Source organism: Passer domesticus, chromosome 5 (assembly GCF_036417665.1).
Source record: "Passer domesticus isolate bPasDom1 chromosome 5, bPasDom1.hap1, whole genome shotgun sequence".
NCBI lineage: Eukaryota > Metazoa > Chordata > Aves > Passeriformes > Passeridae > Passer > Passer domesticus.
In genome coordinates this window covers 29,912,221-29,934,956 of record NC_087478.1, presented here as the reverse complement: position 1 = coordinate 29,934,956, position 22,736 = coordinate 29,912,221, and the positions used below count along the sequence as shown (strand labels likewise).

Sequence of the window (22,736 nt, the reverse complement as noted above, 5' to 3'; positions counted from 1 at the left end):
AGTTATGAGCACAGATACAGGTATTCCAAGACATTTTCTCATATTCAGTCCATGCTGGAAATTTTTTGGTGTTCTCTTCTTTCATTTTTTTATAAAGATTACACCAAGTTCTTCATGAGAAGGTGACCTACTGTATGCTTTGTGAGAGCATTTTGTAACTTGATGATATGGTTCAACCACTTTAACATCTCAGAAAATGTTCAGATATCCTTTTGTGTAATTCTACCTGATTTTTAATACCTTCCAGGATTTATTGGACTGTGAAAAAGCACACAAATAACCACTCTTGTGCAGTGTTTCTTCTTCTCATGTGCTAAAGAGACCAAGTACAGCAAACTGAAGACATTAATCATCTGGAAAGGTAAGAAACAGATTTTTGCCCAGCACTGGAAATTATGAGATCTGGGTTATATAACCCTTGACAAATTGTGTTTCTGTTGACAAAACAGAGACTTAACTGCTTTTCTCAAGGTGGTAAAACAGAAACAAGAGCATACAGCTAATCTATCACCTGCTTATTTTCACAAATGATAATCAGCCGAAAGGATTTGAGTTTACTTTCTGAAAAATTAAGGCACTTCCCTTCAAGATAATACATAAAATATTAAGGTATTTGGTGATGGAAATCATACTGTAAGTGAGCAGAACAAGCTGGGGCAGAATCAGCAATAGGGAGTCAGCTGCAATTCTGAGTATTCCCTGTTCTCAGAAGTAAAATTTTACCCAGGAATCTTGCAGACATCCAGTCCTGTCTTGACAGAATGGATGTGAGCAGGGAAGCATTGGGCTGAAGCACTGGAACCAGATGTAAGGCACAGCCATGGCACAGAGGTGTTGTCTGCATATAAATGGAACCAAAGAAATGCAATGGAGGTAAAAGACGTGTATCTCAGTGATAAGAGTGAGGAATGAAACATTATGCTTCAAACCAAGGAAGTTTAGGGGTTATTTAGCTTTGGTAATATGGTTGGTTGGTTGATTTTTGTTTTTTTTACTGCTCCATAGTAAGTTGCAATGATGACTCAAAATTGGAAACCTTCATGGAAGTCCAAATTAATAATCTGTTTATTCAAAAAATGAAAATTATTATGATATCAGTATGACCTCAGTAATAATTTGATCTTGTTTAGAAGTACAGACTTGGGAAAAGCACTAAATTGCCAAAATAATTCCCATATCCCTTTCAGAATATAAACAAAGCATTTTTCTATACTGACAATGGTGTAGGCAGACAATCAACAGGGTTGGCACCTTTTAAATAGAACTGCTAATGCTTTTTGTGTGTCAGTGATGTTGCAGCCTTATTGGAATTGCTAAGAAGATGAAGAAGGGCAGGAGGGGTGAACAAAGTGATAAAGGATTTTAAATGATCCCTTTGTGCAATATGTAAACTCCTCTTTACTGTATTCGTTAGGTCTGGCTGAATTACTTGCAGTGAATAATTTATGTCACTACTTTTGGACTTTTGGATTTTTTTCTATCAAATGGATTATTTCAAGGTCTCTACATGAAGTGGAATCTTGCCTGATTACTATTTTGGTAACCTTATTTCATATTTACAAATTATTTCAAGTAACACCAAATTATTTGCAACCATATCTGTGTGTGAGATGGACCAACCAACAGAGAAAGAGTGTTTTCAAGATAATAAAAACTCTTAATGCATGAATTTTAAAAATCCCCTTTTAAAACATACTTTTAATTTTAAAAAGCACCTATAAATGAATCAGCAATAAGATTTACTTTTCTTTATTGCCCTTCGGGGAATGCAGGAGACATGATAAATATAGCACAGGTTTCTTTGGAACTTCCTGTCTTCACAGTTAATTTGGGATTCAAAAATAAGTTTTCTTCTGATTGTCTAGATTGCACAAAGAACATACAGGCAGAATTTACAGCTGCATTTCAAATGGTTCACATGACAGACAATTTCTGGAGCTTTGAAACTGGTATGATTACAGAGAAGTAATTGTTAGAGGAGCAAGGATTATTCCTCCATGTGTGATTTGAATCCAGAAGGCAAGACAGAAACAAAGCACTTGTACCCAGGTGGCCCTTATCTCCTTCCTTCAAACAGAAGAGCTGCTGGCATTACAGTCCTGACACAATTTGTCTTCTGCAGGAACCACACAAAATTAGTATTCTGCTTAGCATCAGCTTCTCTAGGGTGTCCTGAAAGAGGGGAATGGGATTCCACAAAGGTCCAAAATGTGGAGACCTTTGGACTTAGCAGCCTCACTTATTTGCAGGCAAAGCTCGCCCCACTCCCCCCACAGCATATACAAGCTAAAATAAATGAAAGTGTCCTAGCTCTAGTTCACTCTGCAACTTTGATTCTGTGAGTGGATATGAATTCAGAACAGTTTATGGTGTTATAAGTAAACATCTCTATCTGCTTTTATTTTATGGAAATACCAGTATCTTAAGAAACATTTTACTGATCACATAAGAACTGAAAAAATTTGCTCTTCAGCAACGATGTTGACTCTGCAGTGACATGAATTGCAAAAGTGGGTACTCTAAAAGTACAAAAAGAGGTCTTAGACTAAATCCAGAAAGCTGATTTTTAACTGGAATGGCAGCATTTCATAAAATTACTTTTTATTATTATGATTTCTCACTGAAATTGTTGGAATAGTTGAGTTGTTTTGATTCTTTTACTGAAAAGATTATTAAATTTTAGATTTGACAGAACAATTCTAATAATTCAGAACTGTTAAAATTTGTGTATAATACTTGTATTTTTTAATTTGTATTTAGTTTTCCTGTAGGAATTGTACATAGCAGAGGATTAATATATTTTAACATAGGTTTTAAGAGAAAGGTAATAAAAAATGCTCAGAGGTAGATGTGTGGAAAAATGCTTCATAGTTCTGTGCATCCTTTATTGAAGTGATTTGACCCTATCTCCCTATTACAAATAATGTTCTCCATCAGACAGAGAGTTTAAAAAAAATAATCTATTAGTTGTGTTTCTTTGGGCAAAAATAAATTTCAATTGGATCATATTTCACAACTAACTTGATTAGCTTCAGAGAACAATGCCTTTGAAAGCTTCGTCTGAGGCTTTGCTCAAAGGTCACTACCTAAAGGAAGAAATATATTCTGTTATTAAATGGTTTTGTTGTTAGCATTTTTAAATGAAGGCTGCCCTCATTTTGTTTTGTTCTTAATTTAGATGGTTCACTAGATAAGAATTTACTATATGCACAGAGAAGCAGGAAACATATTCTTTAATCAATTTCATGAAATTGTATCCTGGTTTGCTTGGTATTTTTTGCTGGAAAGAAACCCCAGACCATAGGTCTGAAATAAATCAGTGTTTATCATAGTGCTTTAAATGCCAATAGATTTCTATTGTTATGGTAGCAAAAAACAAGCTACCATATTTAGTGGTTTTATCATTAAAGAGAGCAGAACTGAGAATACAATATTCATGTTTCATTGCTGTCTTTAAGACAAACAAGGCTTTCTGCAATTAGGTGTGGTGTGTGATAGAGATTATAATATGTTAAGCCAAGATTTTGTAAATAAGTGAAGGTAGTTTGGCTGTACAGGGATGGGTCAGACTGTGTGTGACCTGCTGTAACACTAGGTCTAACTTTTTATGTCTTATGACGAGATTTCATATATCTTCTCTTCATAGCATTTGCCTGCATTTCTTGTTTTTGTACTCACAGAATCTCAATATCACAGAATCATCAAGATTGGAAGTGACCTTCAATCAGTCCAATCATCAACCCAGCACCACCATAATCACCCCTAAACCATATCCACCTCCAGATACCTCCTGAACATTGCCAGAGATGGTGACTCCACCACCTTTCTGGGTAATTTATTCCAATGCCTAAACTCTCAGAAAAAAAAAAAATTTCTATTATCTAATCTGAACATCCACTGGTGCAACTTAAGGCCATTTCCTCTCGTCCTTCCACTTCACCACAGAAGAACTGACCCTTGCCTTACCACAACCTCCTCTTTATGTCTTTCTAATACAAATAAAATTTCTCAGGGAAACAATGGCAGGACCATGACCAGTTCTTTGCGGCCAACTACCTTGCTCCCAAATAGACAACAGTGCAGTGTTACTATTAGACAAAAATCTCATTAGGTTTTCTACTTTTTCTCTTTGGGTACTGTTGGTTGCTCTTATATGCTCACTGGCATCTATATTCAAGTTTATATTTGCCTTATTTTTTTTAGATACTGCCTGGCAGTACTTTGCTCATATAAGTGGATTTGAGGATGCTTTGGAAAGGCCACCAGTTTTAACATCGCGGAGATTTGTTGAGTGACTTTTAGAAAGCCTTTCTCAAGAATAAGGACAAAATTAAATTTTGTTTCTATGATTTGGATGTACACAGAAATTGCAAAGTGGAATTCCCATAACTATTTTGTTCCTTACTGGCTTTGAATTATGACATCACATATTATGTGTATCTTTCTGACTGTAAAGCTTCTTTTTCTCTCTCGACACTCCTTTTTAGTCAGACTGCAGCTCTCTCCACTCCTGGATATCACATAGGAGGATCCAGCAGTGGATGTTTGGAAAGAGAACAAGATAAGGAATGTGCACTTGTCCCTGCACATTCAGTGATAATTTGAGTGTTAGGTGGTGGTAAGGGCTACAGTCATCTTCAGGACTACTGTAAGTATTGCAGTCTAATAATTTTTAATGCATTTCACTTTTAAAGAGCCTTTTATAGTTGGGCATCACCGTATCCTGTGAATTTAATAATACTGAATTTAATACTGAGAATTTCTCAGTTTTTCCTCTCTTGGAAAGACATTAATGATCTTTTATATCTTTTTCATAACACTCCTGTTTTATCAGTTCTCCAGCCCATAAGTCCTAATCTATTCAGTTATTGTACAGAAGCAGTTTCATACCTCCAGTCTTTTTCTTCCTTCTCTGTGTGTTCTTGGTTCTGCTACCTTTCCTTGACAGACAGAGACGTGTTCAAAATAATCCACATAGCTTTCAAGATGTGGACTTTTTCAAAATTGGATTGTAATTTTTGTCAAATTTTCTAGATCTCTCACTACCATTTCAGCACCCGATACCTGTTTGTAAACTCTGTTGAACAATTAGAAGATGAACAATCCACAGTGATTCCAAAATCTCTTCCCCAAACAACAGGAAAAAGTTTGGTGTCCCTCAGGGTATATGAGCTGGCAGGATAGTTTTCCTACATAAGTGGAAATTCATCATTTCATCACATTTCCATCAGAGAAATTAAATGGTAGGGTGGTAAGCCCTTCTGCTATATCATTACTTTATTCATTGTATACTTCCCACATTTATTTCTCTTCTATGCCTGACCAGCAGATTCACTGACTTTGATTGCAATTCTGTCCTAAGATTTGATAAATTTACTTGCCTCATTACATTAATTTCTAAATCTACTGAGTTTTTTTCATTTGTTCCCCATCACTGACAGAGCTTAACCCTCTTTTTTTTTTTCTCAGTGTCTATCCCCTGCAGCACCTTTCTCCCTCTGAGCTGAACTGGTTTATTGCTTGTAGCTTTGCATCTTGTTTGCTTCTTTGTCAATTTGCCTGGGGCTTCTCAAACTTATTACAGCATTTTAATAAATGCCATCTGCTTTTCTGTACTATATGATGAAAGATATGGGTCTTCCCAGTGCATCTGCCATCAGTTCTGACTTTCAAAAATGATACTTTCTCTTAAGAATGTAGAATTATGTTTTCACTGATATTTCTTGCAGTGACTTGAATCTAGATTTATCTCATTTAACTTCAGGGACCTACCTGAGGTGTCTGTAATAAGAACACAGTTGTCTTTGGTTCATTGTGGAATCAATGCAGCGAAAGTACACATATGATTTCTGAGCAAACCCATGTAAGGGTTGGCTCAGAAATCTCAGAAATTTCCCTAGCTGAAACTCATATGCAGAACCTCAAAGACTTGTGCTGGTAATTTAGATACTCCAGTTGCATACTGATGTTAGATGAATTAATCCCAGGCTGTGGTTTTTTAAAATGTGAATTCTTCATAGCCATAAACTATTGAAAATAGTTTTCAACAAAGAAATAGAACAAAAATAAAGGGTAAAAAAGTAAAGAAAAATAAATAAAGGAGAAAAAAAGGTTATTAAACATCCTACTTTATCAAATCAGAAAAGGTATAAAATATTCTCAGAATTATCTTGACAAAGATCAGTCATTGTTTTTGTGAGCAGCTTCTACAACAGTTGTTATTGCTGGCACTTCCAGACAAGACAAATGCATGTGAGTGTAAATATGGTTCACATATGTGTAAAAGACTATTAAAAAAAAGATCAAGTGCTACTTAAATGATCTTTAAAAAGAAAAGGAATAATTACTTTGCCATATTCTTTCCCTACTAGAAGCCATCAATCTCACCTGGCCTTGACTCCAGATGAGAAAAATAAAGGGCAATTGGGAGAGAACAGGTTTTCTATAACAGTTCCTTCAAAAAACAGAAAATTAGGTCTTTTTCGCTGGATGGAATAATGAGGATTTTTCTATTTGAAGTACAGATGAATGCCCTGTGTTTGTTTATGAATAACTGTACTTAAGAAATTATTCAAAAGACTGCCATGACCTGTCACAAGGGCTGTAACACTATGATACAGAATGGGGAACATTTCCAGCCACACGCTACCTAGCTCAGAAAGGTCTGAGCCTGTGCCAGGATAATCTTTTCAGCTTAGCTAAGGAACATCCATAGGACTATGGCTCTTAAGGGATGACTGTTGCAGTCTGGAACAAAATTGTCTGGAAATATCATAAATGGAAGCTAATTTTCCGTAAAATATTTCTTCTCTGTTTTGAGTTCTCTGTATACACTTGAGATTAAAGGGGATAATAAATAGGACGCTTCTCACATTAAAGCAAAAGGGGATTTCATTAAATAAGTTTTCCTACCTATTATGTAAAACAATTTTGCTGACCTACTACAGAATTCAGTAATTACTGACCAAAAGGAGCCTAGCCCCTCATTACAGAAGATAACCTGATACCTCTGCTGTTGTTATCATTCTCTGATGAGGGCAAGGGCTGCACAGAGCTCCTGAAACCATCTCTATCTCAATTCTGAAACATGAGATACTTAACCTAGAAGAGCAAGTCCTCTAAACCTCTTCATTCAGCAGTTGCTCTCTGGATTTCCCAACCTTCATTCCTTCATCAGGTGTAGAAGTTTAAGGTGGTTTTAGACAGAAAACTACTTGGTTAAGTTTATGGAGGTAAAATGCTCTTTTCTTTTGAAATGAAATATTTCTGGAAATACCTTTCTTCTATCACATATGTGTAAGCAATCACAATGTTTGAAGTAGAGGTTTTCCCACCTAATTGTTATTTGAGTGCACAAAGGGGCAGAAGGCCAATGAGCTTGATAAGTGTTCTATGTTCTCTGTGGTGCTTTAATATAACAAATGTGAATACAGAAAATGCATTGATCCACTGAAAGTATATAGCATCTTCTATTACTTTTAGATTAGAGAAATTATAAGTTGCAGAAACATACAGAAACTCAAGAAATAGCTGTCCACTCATCCCAGTATTAACAGTGTGGGGGAACAAGAGCATTTCAGCAGGCCTCTGAAAAGACAGAGACAAAAGAGGATAAAGTAGTGATAAAGAGCTTACTGTTGAATATAATTTTGTGTTTAAAGTTCTGAAAAGAGCTATTCTTTTTTTAAAAAAAATCTCTTCTGAATGTACCAAAAAAGAAGCTAGCCAGATGCTAGCTTCACTGTACAACAGCCTTTTTATACTGGCAACATTAGAAATAATTGGTATCTTCATTGCATCAGGCAAATTGGCTCTATTGAATAGCCAGATACAAAAATGTCTGTGAGTCTCTTGTCGGGGAGAATCTTCAAACATTGTGCTTTATATTAGCAAAGAACCGGATGGTGCAAAATGATTCTTGCCCAGATTTGAGTGATTTGGCATGGATGAGACTGGCAGAAGGGAAGGAGGTAAATTTCTTTCTCATTTCTGAGAATGTCTCTTAGATATTAAGGAGGGAGGCAAAATCCTTGAGCTCCAGAGTCTTTATGACATGCTGGAGTATATTCAGCAGAGAATTCAGAGCCATACATGTGCTCGTAAACTCAAACTCTTATAAGTTGTAAGAAAACTGGACTCAGGTGAGACAATACAATTAGAAACATATGCTTGGTTTTAAACACTGCAGGCATATTTTGTAGCTGGGAACAGCTATTGTTATGACTGTTTTAAATATCTAAGAACAGGAAAGGATGAGAAACCTCCACAATATATGTGACAATAATAAAACTACAGCCTTAATGGAATTTTCTTAATTTTATTCATCTAATTAAGGGTGTGGGATTAAGAACAAAAGCCATTTAAACATTTATTGCCTAGAATATGTTTTATATATTTTCTGTAATTGCTCATGAAAAAATTTTACTATAGATGCTTAATTTTATGAAGAGTTCAATCCCAGTCATGTCAGTTGTCCAAAACATCTCATAGGAGTAATCCTAGGTCTAAGAATACTTAGCCCGACCTCTAATTATCTCCAGAAAAAAAGGCACACTCTCTCTTCTGTAGAGCTAGTTAGAGGTTAGGCTAAATACTCTTAGAAAAATTACACTGGGCAGCAGGAAACTTAACTTAGGCATTGCTTCAAGGGTGACACAGTCCAGTGCAGGAGTCACAGGGCGCCTGTAGCCACATATTGGAAATGTTTCTGTTGCCTAGGGAGACCCATATGAAGCTTAGTCACATGTACACACAGACACCACATATATTTAATAGGGAGATAAATCCCAGCCTCTGGGCCTGATTCAGGTGCCAATATAGACTCCTAGCATCATATGAAATGTCCTGGACTCTCCTGCCTTGCATTTGCTGCTATTTTATATGGATTTGGTTCTCCTGTGTCATAACCATCAGGTTTACATGAACATGTCAGATAGTTTACATCTTGATGGCACTAGATGCTCATATTTCAAAAATCACCGTACCTGAATGAAGCACAATTACCTTTCCAGTGACTCCAGATTCATTCAGAATTGACCAGTTGGTAACCAGAAATAAAAATGTCCACTTGTCTTTAACAAAGGAGATATTTTGAGAAGAAAAAATGTTTGCTTTGCTGTTAAGTTGTTGTCCTATGTGCTAATAAGGGTCTAAGCCTTTGAAATTGTTGTTAAATACTCAGGACACTTCTCAGTTTATCCCAAACCAGCAAATAAGGAAAAACTTATGCACTTCATAAATCACTAGCATTTAGTATTCTCAGGCAATACCAACACTAGCTGATACTTCATTAATGAATTCTCAACGGAAAGGTCCCAATTGTAACAACTTACACAATGATATCCTACTGGAAATTACAGTTTCATCACACTTGGAATAACCTGTATGAATATAATAGGATAATATTTCTTTGGGGGAAAGAAATTACCTGATTACCTCAACTTTCCTATAGTGGAAATGTTTTAAAGATATTTTGCTATCTAGTCCTTGTTTACATTCAGGCAGTTCTGAATTTTACGTTATATTTAAACTATTTTGTTTCATGGTATATAAATGAAATAATATTTCATGTACATGACATTTAACATTGGAAAATTGTTTTTGTTGACATGCAGGGTTTTCAGATGTCTGAGTTCCGTCTTTTGGGGGACTGAAGGAAGTGCTCTTTTAACTGATATTTTCAGAAATCATGTTTTTGTGGTAATTTGTAAGGAAAAACAATCTCAAATGCTAGACTTCTCCTTTAGAACATGATATTTGGTCGAAATGTGAAACTATGGTCTCCAGCCTACTATATAGCCATGAGTGCTGTGCTCTTATTACTGCAAGTAAAGCAATGAGCAAGAGAGGGGAACCCTGTCATTGTTATATTCTCTACTAATTATCAATCCCCTCATCCAGCTCTGGATCCAAACCAAATTCTCTGCCACAGTTTTGGAGAAAGTAGGGGAATGCTGAACAGCTTGAAGTTTTGTGAAAAATAATGAAAAGCAATATATTGCCATCTTCACTCACATCCTCATAACTCTATGGTTCATTCTACTCATACCTTTTTATTGAAAACATGTACACCAGAAATGAATCTCATTTCTCATTCCTTTTCTTTCTAAGAGTAGCATTCAGAAGTGCAGACCATTTTAATTAGCAGCTTCTAATACATCTAAGGTCTATTATGTCAAGCCTGGAAGAAATTGATCTTTTCATGGTGAGAGCATTACAGAGAATTCCAAAATCCTTTTTCAAGTCCATGTGATCTGTGCTGAGATGTATTCACTGGGAAATACCTTTCATCACACCACAGGGAATTTCATGCTAGTATATTAATGCTAAGAATACATTTTTGTAATTTTTTCCAGAAAGCTCGTGGTAAGAATTTATATGCACTGTCACATACTAGGGTGTCTGTGTGTATGTTCCATGGCACGTAGAATAATGATAGCAAAAACCTGAAGTACAGTATAAATGTCAGCACACTCCCTCAACTATCTCAAAGAACTACTTCAGCTTCTTGATGTGTCAACTTAAAAGTAGCTGCCTTACATCTACTGTATTCACCTACAATAGAGAGGCATCCACCTCTGTATTGCTGCTATTTTAGAAAACAGCTTACACTGACAACAATTCTGTTTTCCTATAGAAAATCCTTGAAACAAAATGGTCATATCTGTTGCTTTCTTGTCTAAAATAAGTATCTGTCATTTATACTACACCAGACCCTTAGAGAGTGCTTTTCAAAAGGTAATAACTATTTTTTGCAGCACTCAGTGCATTAGGATTTGTTCATTTGTCAGCTGGGTAACTGAAGATGTAAGGAGGATAACTGACTTAGTCAAGGCTGCACATGAAGTTCATGACAGCAATAGGTATAAGGCTCAAATCTTTTCTTTTCACTGCTCTGTTGTATGCTTTTCCACTTTGTGAATAAAATACCATTTGCTCCAGCTTTTCTCAGAACTGAGGAAATTGTTCATCAGTAAGAAGAAATAAGCAGGGGTTTTTTCTTTTCTTTTATATACAGAAACTGCCTTAAATTTTAAAAATTATTGTCCAATTGGACAGCAGTCAAAGCTGTTTTGCTATTGCTTTAGTGATGATTTTTCACCTAGTGAAGATTAGGTGACAAACTCCAGTAATTTGTCCAAAGAAGGAGTTCCTGAGCTTTAGGAAGGGAAGTCAGATTTTCCAAAGATAAAAATTCTCCTTGCCAATATACAATAGCTTGCTTCAGTCAGGAAATATCATCTTATTTTTTTCACACAATTCATAAAAAAGAGTGGGATTTTATTATATTCATTTCATGCTCTCCTCTGTAAAATACAACTGAGGACTTTATTTTCAACAAAGATGCATAACTGCATGAACAGTGACTCATCTGGTCAAATGTAGTCATCTGGGTAATAGCTTACAATGCTCTTCATACACTGGAACTGACCAGTTCAGGTGTGGCAGTCAGACTGAGACTTATGTTTACTGAGGTAACTGTTGCCAATGTTGCTCTCTGTTCCATTCAGAAATTCCAGACCATTTATTATTATTATTAATTATTTATTTTTATTTTTATAATTTATAATTTTTTAATTTATAATTATTATTATTCTCAGCATAGCTGAACCATATAGATAATAAAGATTTTTCCTTCCCTTCTCATGGGCATCAAATAAAATATATTGAATTCCAGTGGCAGACAGATTATGGGGAAAAAATGGAAAAAAGGTGTACTTTTCTTCAGTTCTGTGACTCTGAGGCCAAAAACCAGACTGAAACCAGGAGAGTGGTGCTATGTCCATGAGGTGTTCTAAGGCTGATGGGAAGTAAATTCTATTTGCAGAGTTTACTTATTTCTTAGTATTAAAATTTTGATAAATTATTATTATTATTATTATTATTATTATTATTATTATTATTACTACTACTACTACTACTACTACTACTACTACTACTACTACTACTACATTAATAATAAGGTCAGAACACAGAGGTGCATCTGTGATCAGATCACTTCACTTGCATTTAATTTACCGGCCCTACTGGGAGAAGAAGGTATTATTAGAAACAGTCTTAAGAACAGCCACTGGCACATTTTCCCCCAAATGTATTGACTATTGTCTAGAAAAATATGAGGAAGCAAGGGTAAAACAATGCCTGTGAGCTTTCTTACAATTAATACCACATATTGTTTCTTGACACTGAACCCAACTGTGCCTTGGTCCTGTTTAATAGGGCAGACTTAACCTAAAATTTTTAATTCACCTTTCTTAAGTGATATGATCAGTAAAGTCAACACCCATGGTTTTGGCCCAATATGATTTGCATGCTGCTTTTGTTTAAATTATTTACTTATAGGAATCCTTCTATTATTCATTTCCATATAATACCCATGGCAGAAAAAAATTCTGTAGAACAGTACTGACAAGGGTGATCCTTATCTTTAGATTATAAGATTGCATTAATTCTGAAAGACAGCACAATTTGATCTTATTTTTCTGCCTCAAATGATTTTTTTCCCTGTCTTCTCACCTGTGTCAACACATTCTTTGATTTCTTATGCCATCCACATCTGTGTAAATTTACAGTTCCATAAATCAGGATGCAAATGTAGGCTGAACAGCCCTACTGGGTATGTCTGGATAGGTCACTGTGGCCATAATTAGCAATACACCTGTTGATGGTTATTTACAGTGCCATTGTTATATTGTGTCAGAAGACCCCAAAGATCAGTTTGTTATCTAGAATTCCTGACTAAATTTGGCAAAGAGTAGTGGAAAGGCCAAACTTATATGAATTTTATCCCACATAACAATTACCATTTTTAAAGGACAGGTTTGATGCACTGAGAAAATTTTAAAGATATATTTTACATTTGTGTTCATTACTCAAAAATGTTATCTGATAGAAAAATCCATGTACACTATTTCAACAAGCAAACATTTCCTCTGCCAAGTTCTAGTCCTCATATACAAATACATTTAAGTAAAAATATTTTTAAGAAATTGTATTTTTTCCAAACCAACTCTGGTATGTGCATTTTCTAGTGAAAATTTATCTAAGTAGTAACTCTGGGTATTACAGGCAGTAAATGTCACAAATTTTATAATGTATACTAATGTAGTCTGTTATGCAGAAGAAAGCTAACTATGCAGTGAACTGCACTAGTCACATCCTGCCAGCATGTCAATCAAAATGGTTTTTCCCCTCTGTTCAGCACTTGTGATATCACATCTATTCTGCACCCCAATTTGGAATCACTTGTGCAAAGACTGAAAGCTGGACTAAGTCTAGAAAAGGACCCTTAGGGACAGTTTAGAGGACTGAAGAACTTGAAAACAAAAGAGACACAGAAAATTAGTTTATTCATTCTGAAGACAAGAAGGTTTATAGGACTGAAAGACTTTTCACCTATGTTATGCAGGACCGTGGAGAAGGAGGACTTAGACTCAGAGGTGCTCAGCAAATGCACAAAAGCAGAGATGCAAGTTGCAGAAAGGGAAATTCAGACTGTCTGTAAGGAAAAAAATCACAATGATGGTAATAAAAACATGGAACAGGGGCCCAAAGGGCGTCCCCATTCACAGAGATATTGAAAACTTGATTGTGCAAGTTTGATTGACTTGGAAAGTTTGACCTGGAAGTCCTACGTGGCAGCAGCTCTCTGGTCACAGAGAGCAGACACAGACTTTCTCAGGATTTTCCTGGAGAACTGTGAGAAGCTGAGAGAAAGCTCAGAGAAAAGAACTAAAACAATTATTTCCATTTGCTGTTGTTGTGCACATGCAGAAAGTGTTATGGAGATTGTTTACCAAAGGGTGGTTTCTTAATTAGACACTGGTGATGGTGTTTTGATTGATGGACCAATTAGGTCAAAGCTGTATCAGATTGTCTGTAAGGGTTATGGGTTTCTCAATAGTATACTATGGTTTGATATAGTATAGTTTAATAAAGCAATTAATCAGCCTCCTGCAGTCATGGAGTCAATGCTCATTATTACCCAGCTGGGGACCTGTGGTGACAGTCATAGTCTCTGAGAAGTGTAAGAGTTCTGAGGAAAGATCTGCCTCATATTATATGCAAACTGGTTCTGATCATTTGAGGCAAATCCCAAACTGCTCAGCATTGCTACAGCCTCTTGCTTTCCAAAGTGCAGTGCCTTACTTGCTCCCAAAGACAACTTCATATTCTCCTGAGGTAAAACCAATGTATCTGTACTTTGAATTCTAAATTTCTGATAGAGGCTGCTGTTAGAACTGATGCAGTCTCAGTGAGAGATTTACTTTACCATGCAACTGCAAAGAAAGGGGCATGTATATTGACACAGGGGATTTCCTGTGACATGTCAAAGGCATTTTCATTTATCTGCAGAAAACAGCAAGTGGCAGTGTATGAGGATTAATATATATTTCAGGATGGTACATTTCCTTTTTCCTGTGTTTTGACCAAATGTTGCCTTTAAGCATCCTGGAATGGAATCCCTGGGGACAACAATGTAATAAATAAGGGATTATACAGAGGTTTATTATTCAGAAGCCTGTACAGTGCTGCAGGAACCCAAACCTTTGTTAGTGATACTAATGTTTTTGTTTATTTGTTGTGTCTGCATATCTTATGAATTGTTATTTGTAAGAGTTCTAGAATGCAATTTTCTCTTAAGTAGCTTACTCAGTACTTGTACAAAATCCCTATTGCTGATCTGATAAATCTCGAGAAAGTCCCTAGAGAAGTCACCTTTCATTTGGGAATATTCTGTGGGGCTTTTGCTGTTCCCAGGCCTCGAGGGATGGTGGCTCATCCCCATTCTTTACTTGGTAGACTCAGGATGTTTAGATAGCATCAATCAGTCTGACTAAGTCAGGATGCACTTTTGTTTTATGTAAAAAAGAGTCAGGGTAAATAAAAGGAAACAGAAAAAATAAACACAGTACAAAGGGACAGAAAGTGGAAGATGTATAGAAAGAGTTTTTCTAGAAGAGCTTTCTAGATAATACAAGGAGTAGAAAAACAAAAAGACTGAGAGGAAAATGAGTGAAGAAATTATGTTCTGCACTTGGGAATCAACGTACTACTTTGCAGCATGAGAAGCCTGGAAGGCAAAGTCTTCTGTACCTTACATGCTAACCTGAAGATATATTATTCTATTCTCCCATTCAATGTCAAATGTCTCTTGGAAACCTAAATAGATTACGTCTACTACTTCAGCCCTATCTGCTCCCTGCATTCTCCTTTTGATAAGACAGAGATTTATATTCTTATTCTTCTCTGATAGGTGCATCAATCTCTGCTGTCAGGTTGTCTGTCCAAATAACAAACCTGCATATCACACAACTGTTTTAAATGTAATGTTGATAGATGTTGTTTATGTGCACTTGGCATCAACTTACAGTCACTTCCCCGCGTATTGCAACCTTCTCAAGAACACCCATATTTTCTATCTTTTCAATGTTCTCACCATTAAGAATTAATTATGGTCAAAGAGTCATTACTTGGGACATTTCTAGGAATTCTGTGCTTCTGTGTCACTAGACTGATACCCTAAGCTGCTAGCAGTACCCAATATTTCACAAAATATGGTTTGCATTTTGGGGAAAGAAAAGTTTCCAGCACTGAACAAAGCTGAATGTTTCTAGTGAAATCTCTGGTCTTTTAAAACATTGCAAAGTGTTCTGCCTCTGTGACTTCTGTTGCTTTCCAGCACTCATCCACACCTCTGATAACCTTTCAGAGACCTTGTGCTGAGTCAGCTTGAGGTGACAGCTCCCTGCTCCTCCCTCCTGCCTACAGCATGCACCTACTTCCACCTTTCATCTACTCCCAGGTAAATTATTTGTCCAAGTACCATCTCTTTCTTCCAATTCATACCCTCTTCTGCTTCCCCCCACAGAAGCAGTGAACAGCAACTAGACCTTAACCAAGTAGCTGGTCTTAGCTGGTTCAGTCAATGGCAAAATCCTGAGTCCTTCCAGTATACTGGTTCAGTTCCTGCTGTCATGTTCCTACAGCAAGGAAATTGCCCAGAATGACAAAAGCCAAATTATAATCTCTCTTGAGTGTTGCTGCACTGCTCCTTATATAAGGCATATAGAAATATGCTTATAAACAACATATATAAATAAAGTCAGAACATTTTTCTATGCAACTAATGAATTATTTACTGGCTAACACTGCACCATTATTAAAACTCTTGGTTTTGGTTTTTTTTTTTTTCATTTTGAAAATGTTATTCTCCTACATATTTTGCATTCCTAATTCACCTCCCTCGTAACTTAGAGGGAAGTGATTTCACACACTGCTCAGCACACTGCATAGGAGCTGTTAATGTCTTCTGTAAGCTACAGACACCTTCATCTGTTTTTCAGTTTCAGGTCTCTTGAAATGTTCAGTTTGCAAAAGTGGTATTTTACTAGTAATCTGTCATTATAAAGTCACAGAAGGTCTGTTGTAATGCACTGTTTATGAGTTTGCTCTTTTCCTCCATACCCTCAAACATCCATACAACATCCATAGATGCTCAGTGTATATCACGTACAACAGTATTTTCTACATGTTATTCATGGCATTTTAAATTCCTTCTGCCTCAAGTATTTCAGAATTCTCATATTAAAGATCACAGTCCTGTGGTATCAATATTTTTATGTGATTAAAAATCCACGCAACTTTTTAAAAAACTATTTGAACAGTGTTTTTGAATATTATATCTTATTGATATCTACTAAATATGTAATATTTTTCCCCATTGACATCCCAGGGTAGTCAGTAGAAAATTTGTAACAGGTCACAGTGAATCTTTACACCAAACTTAAAAATCTATGGCATTATCATTAAAATTGTTTAACAGTGGCGATGACAGAATGGGGATAGTCTCTAGAACTAGAGACTTCTATAGAAATATGTAAACAGAATCGAGCAAAGGAATTATTACACATATTTATTGTACAAAACATTGCTGATTTTTTCAGGAATGGCTGTATACAAGTTTCTAGGAGAATGAAGTCAAATTTTTGCTAAAGGAATCTGATGAAGGAATTCTGCCTATTGCAGTAATACAACCATTACAAGGACTTCTTATCAGTCTGAAAAACGAGCTCATAGACATTGCAATAATGAACATGACTGGAAAACTTCCAATTAAAAATATTAATTAATGTCTGACTCCTACAAATGTCACAGCATATGTCACAGTTGAAACAGCCACAATACACAGAGTATCACCATACAATTTCAGAAAGCTCCAACCCATACAGAGGAACATCACTCCACTTCAGATATCTGCCCTTCTCATTCTTCAGCCCAACCTTTCATACCTCTCATGTTGATGCATTGCACCCATGTGCCCTCTGTTCCCTTTGGTGGTTGGTCAGTGCCCCTGGGCACCCCTGGGCATTGCTGTCAGTGCTGCTCACCTGCTGCTCGCAGCTGCACCCACTGGGGATGAGGCTCAGCCCCAGCCCCACTCCCAATCACCATAAACTGTAGCCTACAAATTTATTCAAGACAATAAAACCATCAAGAGAATTGTTTCAAACTTTAGTCAATGACATTTTACTTATCCCAGGTTTGGGTGCAAAATCAAAGTGCTAAATCATTAATGTAAAATGGAATCTTGGAAAACATCAATTTTAAATTAAAAATTCAGATTTGAAACGTTATATTTCATTTTGTCTCATTCAATTTCATTAATGTAAATATCAAATTAACTCACTCAAGTGTTATGAAAAAATCCAGTTGATGAAAACTAGCCCTTTCTGAATATAGTTTCAATTCATAATATTCTTTCCAGTTATACATTTCAAATGAAACAATCAGATATTTTTATTGCATACTGAATATGTCATTTTTGAGGATATAATGCTTACAATCTATATCTTCTGTCATTTTTCCTTAAGGTTAAAAAAATCAGCAGTCCTGGTAAATTTTTTAATTTGAAAGTTAAATATAACCACATTTTTGAGGAAGAAAATCCTTAATTATTGAAATAAAGTTTTTTTTGAAGAAGATTTTAAAACAAGTAATATGTAGATATCCAGTCACAATGAATTTCAGGATACTTGTCAATTTTTTTAAGTTAGATAAGAATTTAGCAGCATAACAGTACTGTATTGGATAACACAGAATTGTGTTTTGGTACTGTGTCACAGATTGTTATATTGTGTTATTGTATTTCTGAAAGACTCTAGTTTCTTTTCAATTCTTTGGCCAATACTGAACATTTAGTGTTTTCTTCCTTGATGCATTTATGATTACAAAATCTAGCCAGAGAGATTTGAACAATGACCATGGGGTCTAATAAAAGGAGATTGATCCAGCAAATAGTTTGGCAAAGTAACAAATAATCTCAATCCAAGAATAACAAAACAAAATAAGAAAATACCCAAAATCAGTCTATCCATCAAACAGAAGCAGCATACAAGTCTAAGGGTTAGTATGAGTTTAACCAGCATCTGGAAAGGATAATGACAGGAAGCTATTTAATTGAAAACTTGAGTCAAATAACTCAAGAAAAATCCTTATGCCAAGTCCTCATCTAGTGGATGTTACAGTTATGTCTTCTTCACAAAAATTTGGGAAGGATTGTTCATACTGGTATCTCAGTAAGTTTCACTGAGTGAGGATCTGTCTACTGAAGAGAGTAAATACATGTATTTTGAGAAAATTCATTGATTCAGTTGACTTGATCAATCTTATTCCAGGACTTTAGTTTTATGTCTCTTTGTTTCAGCTGTAAAGCAAAGGCTCATGCAATGTGAACTACCTGTTATCAATCAAGGAGTTCACTTCTTCAGTGACTGCACTCCTTTGAAGTGCTGGGAGAAACAGAAATATTTATCATGTTCTCAAGGTGGTTTCTGAACCTTTCAATCTTATATCTAGATTACAGCCAATACCTCTTTCGTCAGCCTTTTCATAGATTGTGAAATCAGCAGTTTAAAAAGACATTCTCAGCACAGGAAGCCCAGAGGAAGCAGGACACATAATCAATCTTCAGACTCCCATGGAACCTGCTAACTGGTTCTTATTTCTGTAGTCATCCAAAGGATTAGACTGCTTGGTAAAACATTTTCACCAGCTCTCTCTCTGCCTTTCATTCCGTGTGCTTTAGCCCTTTTCCCTTTCTCTGGTATATTGCTATATGTTGCCTATATTTTATTTTTAATTATTTTTATAAAATATCCATTATTGCTTTTTCACTGAGCCAAGAACATTCTGCAGTGAGATCACAGCTGCTTATAACACTTGAAAGATACATTCAGCATGATATCTTTGGAAAAAAAGAAAACCAAAATGTACTAATGAGGTTTCTTTTTCTGTTTTGGAAATTCAGCCAGAAAGAAAATAGCAACAACATGGTTGTTATAGCTGTCATTAATATATGTGGAAGGCAAGGATCGTGCTATCACAGAACTAATATTATCTCCTCATGCTAGTGATATCTTGTTCATTGATAAGTAGAAACTGATATTTACTGTGCAGTGTTTCAATTCCACCAGCATCTTACCCGCTCCTGAATGCATGATTTGATTTACAAGTATTGTTCTACTTTCTTACCCTGTGCTCTCCCTTTTGCTTTTTGTTGCTTTCAGCCATTTCCCTCAGCTCCTGTAATAACCTTGATATCTTCCAGTCACTTCGTTAGGCTCCTCTGGTAGCCATCCTCATAGTGAGCTCTTGACAGCACTCATCAATTCTGGATGTTCCAATTAATTGAGCCAGCACCAATCTCCTGGCTGCCTCTCTTAGCTCCTTCTGCCAATACTTCAAAACCTCCAGCAAAGCAATACTCTAGGATGGCAATAGCTCAGTGACCTCACACAGTGAGACTAGGCTGGTAGCTGAAGCAGACATTTTAGTCAGAAATATCCTGTCATGTTCCCCTGCTCCAAATTCCATTGTCAGCTCTGTTTCTAGGGATGTGTAATAACATGGAAATACCAAAATATTGGTGAATTAGTAGTTTTTTGATTTTTTTCCCCTCTTATTGTTAGTAGGGGTATGTTGTTTCCTAGACTGATGAGCTCATAATGTAGTGAATTGAGAGGCCTTAAAAACAATGGGCAGTCCTTTCCAGTCATCTTCTACTCATGCATTTGATATCAACACATGTGTGTGTGTGTGTGTGTGTGTGTGTGTGTGTGTGTGCGTGCATCTCTAGTGTGACCTGAAACATCTAAAACATCTAAGCACACAAAGTGAATTGTTCCAGCCAATTATTTAATTGTGAATGATTATCTATGTAACAAGCAAAATTAATATTTGCATGTTTTTATGAAAATTCAAGTGAAATAAAAAAGAAGAAACACTGCTGTAAGTTTCTCCACTGGAGTATGTACTTGCTAGTAAGTGCTTTAAAATTATTACTTGTGTACCTTCACATTAATTTAGTACTTTTACACTTTTAACCATATCAAATAATTTGTGCTGTGGCCCAATGCAAACACAAATTAAATCCACTGTTCTTCTGCAGCTGAGCAATAAGATGTCACCAAGGTTTAATGCAAGGCAGTTACCTCTAATTAGAAAAAAATTAAACCTTAAAGTAATTGAACATTGAACTCAGTTACTGGGACGCTAAATGCATAGTGCACAAACCTGCTTCTACAGCAGAGGAAGACATTAAGATATTGAAGTGAAACTGAATTTAGTGGAAATATTCGTCCAGAAATTCAAAGATCAGAGATGCAAGATCTGATCACATCTTTGCATATTGTCAAGGCATTTTTATCGATGTCATTATTATGATGAGAATCAAGTAATTTGTATGTTTGGGCTTAGTTCTAACTAATCTATCTAGGATATTTCACTTTCAATAGAGCCAGTGGGAGCTGTGTAAGTTTGTCTAAAAGAAGAATTAGAGTTTTAATGAATATACTTGTTCAGAAAGATTTCTATAGCTTTAATTTCCATTTTTTTCTTTCTTCTTGCTAGCAAGGAGAATTGTTATGTAAGGTAGTATGGAGCAACTAAGTGCATTTTGCATTTGAATAGGGAATGGCATTTTTGCTGCATGAGATGGTTGTCTTAACTGTAAAATGTGCTGTTTCCCTGGAGGAGCCTGGATCTCACAAACAATGCAGTTGAGTGCATTTTATGTCGTTTATCATTTATTGTCAGTGAAGGAATGATCCAATTAGTAAGTGATTAATCACAGGTTCCTTCAGGTCTCAAGCTGTGTATTGAAAGTTTATGGAATAAAAGAGTATTTCATGCACATGTCTGCATCTAATGAGTAATAACCACATGGGAATGAGACCTACATTTAAAAAAAAACCAGGGGCAACAGCACAAAGTACTAATCACTTGACTAATTTCCATTGTCACTGAGAAACATACCTTTGCCAGACAATCATAATTATAATGACATTTAAATTAATTAATATTTTATTGTCAACAAACAATAAAGAAAATATTCAATATTTCCATCTTAACCAGTTTTTTGGCATTTCAGCAGCATACAGAAGTAAAGAATTTAATTCTGAGATACAAGACATATTTCAAACAAAGATTTAAAATGCAAAAATGCTAATTTTTAGAGAAATGTAATTAGTATGATAAGTGAAATATTTTATTTTGTAAAAAACCCAATATTGTGAATATTAAACACAAAATCCTTTGAATAAAATACAAAATTGTCATATTTTTATTTTGTGGATGTACAAATGCCTGTAGCATGTACATTTCACCATGACTGATCAAACTATTTTATATAGACATGTTATTGTATATGTTCCATTTTTTAATTTTTCAGTCACTAAATTGCAGATAAGGAGTAACCTTATGATGTTTAATTTTGACAGTAAGGTGGAATACAACAATAGTGTTGATGAAGTAGATGATGAAATATGATATAAAAACATAGACTTTTAAGTGCTGAACCATAACACCCAAATCTTCTCAGTTTAGCAATAAAATATCAATGGATATTCAATACAGAAGAAATGGAAGTGTGAAAAATTGACAAATTTATGATTTAAAATATCAGCTTTCAGGTGAACAAGCAGAAAAAATCTCCATCATCTTTAGATGGTTTGTGCCTTAAATTAACAGAACGGTACCTTTGAGTACCATAGTAAGAGAATGAGAAGGAGCACTTTAAGATGTGTGTGCTTCTTAAAATCATATTTTATATGTTGCTTTTTTTAAACAATGAACCCTTTACCTTGGTGTATTGTTTGTAATTTAACTGCAAGACTGACCTAGGCACCCTGGGAAAGCAATAGAGCAAACTGGGATTGCATCAACATGATTTTTTTCACCCCAAAGCAGACAGCTAAAATATGTGGACTGAAAGCAGATGTTTCTCATGTTCAGTATAGCATTATAGACTCATCAGATAAATGCTTGTTCTGGCATGATCTGCCTTCAGTAAACCAATGAAAATAAACTATTCCTTAGTTTGGAAATCTGCCTTTGTGATCCTGTCAGTAATTTTCTTCCACAGGTGCTATATGGCAGAAAAGACAATAAGACTTGAAGATTTCTCAAATCATATAGCTGGTTGCTCTGTCTTTATTTATATTTCTTCTCCAGCTGATTTTCAAACAATAAAAATCATTAGACTGATTTATCTGTGTTCTGTACTCACAGTTAAACAGTATAGACAGCTATTTTACCAAAAAACTCCACCACAGAGAGCCCTACTGTCTTTCATGGCACCAAAATTTTGTTGTGCTTGACCTTCAGATGGTAACCCCCTACAGATTTCTAAAAGCATTTTTCTAAAAGAATTAGATGATGAATAAAAGGCAGCTCTG

At 35.6% G+C, this 22,736-nt stretch overlaps 1 protein-coding gene across 1 annotated transcript in view; it reads left to right on the top strand.

Annotated features, from left to right (window-relative positions):
* LOC135301944 (uncharacterized) overlaps positions 1–22,736 on the top strand; it is a 143,850-nt gene that overhangs the window by 86,858 nt on the left and 34,256 nt on the right. The window contains 4 exon segments of the mRNA XM_064422528.1: positions 248–361; positions 3,681–3,830; positions 4,488–4,648; positions 15,713–15,805. The gene's annotated coding sequence lies outside the window, so the exon portion shown is untranslated.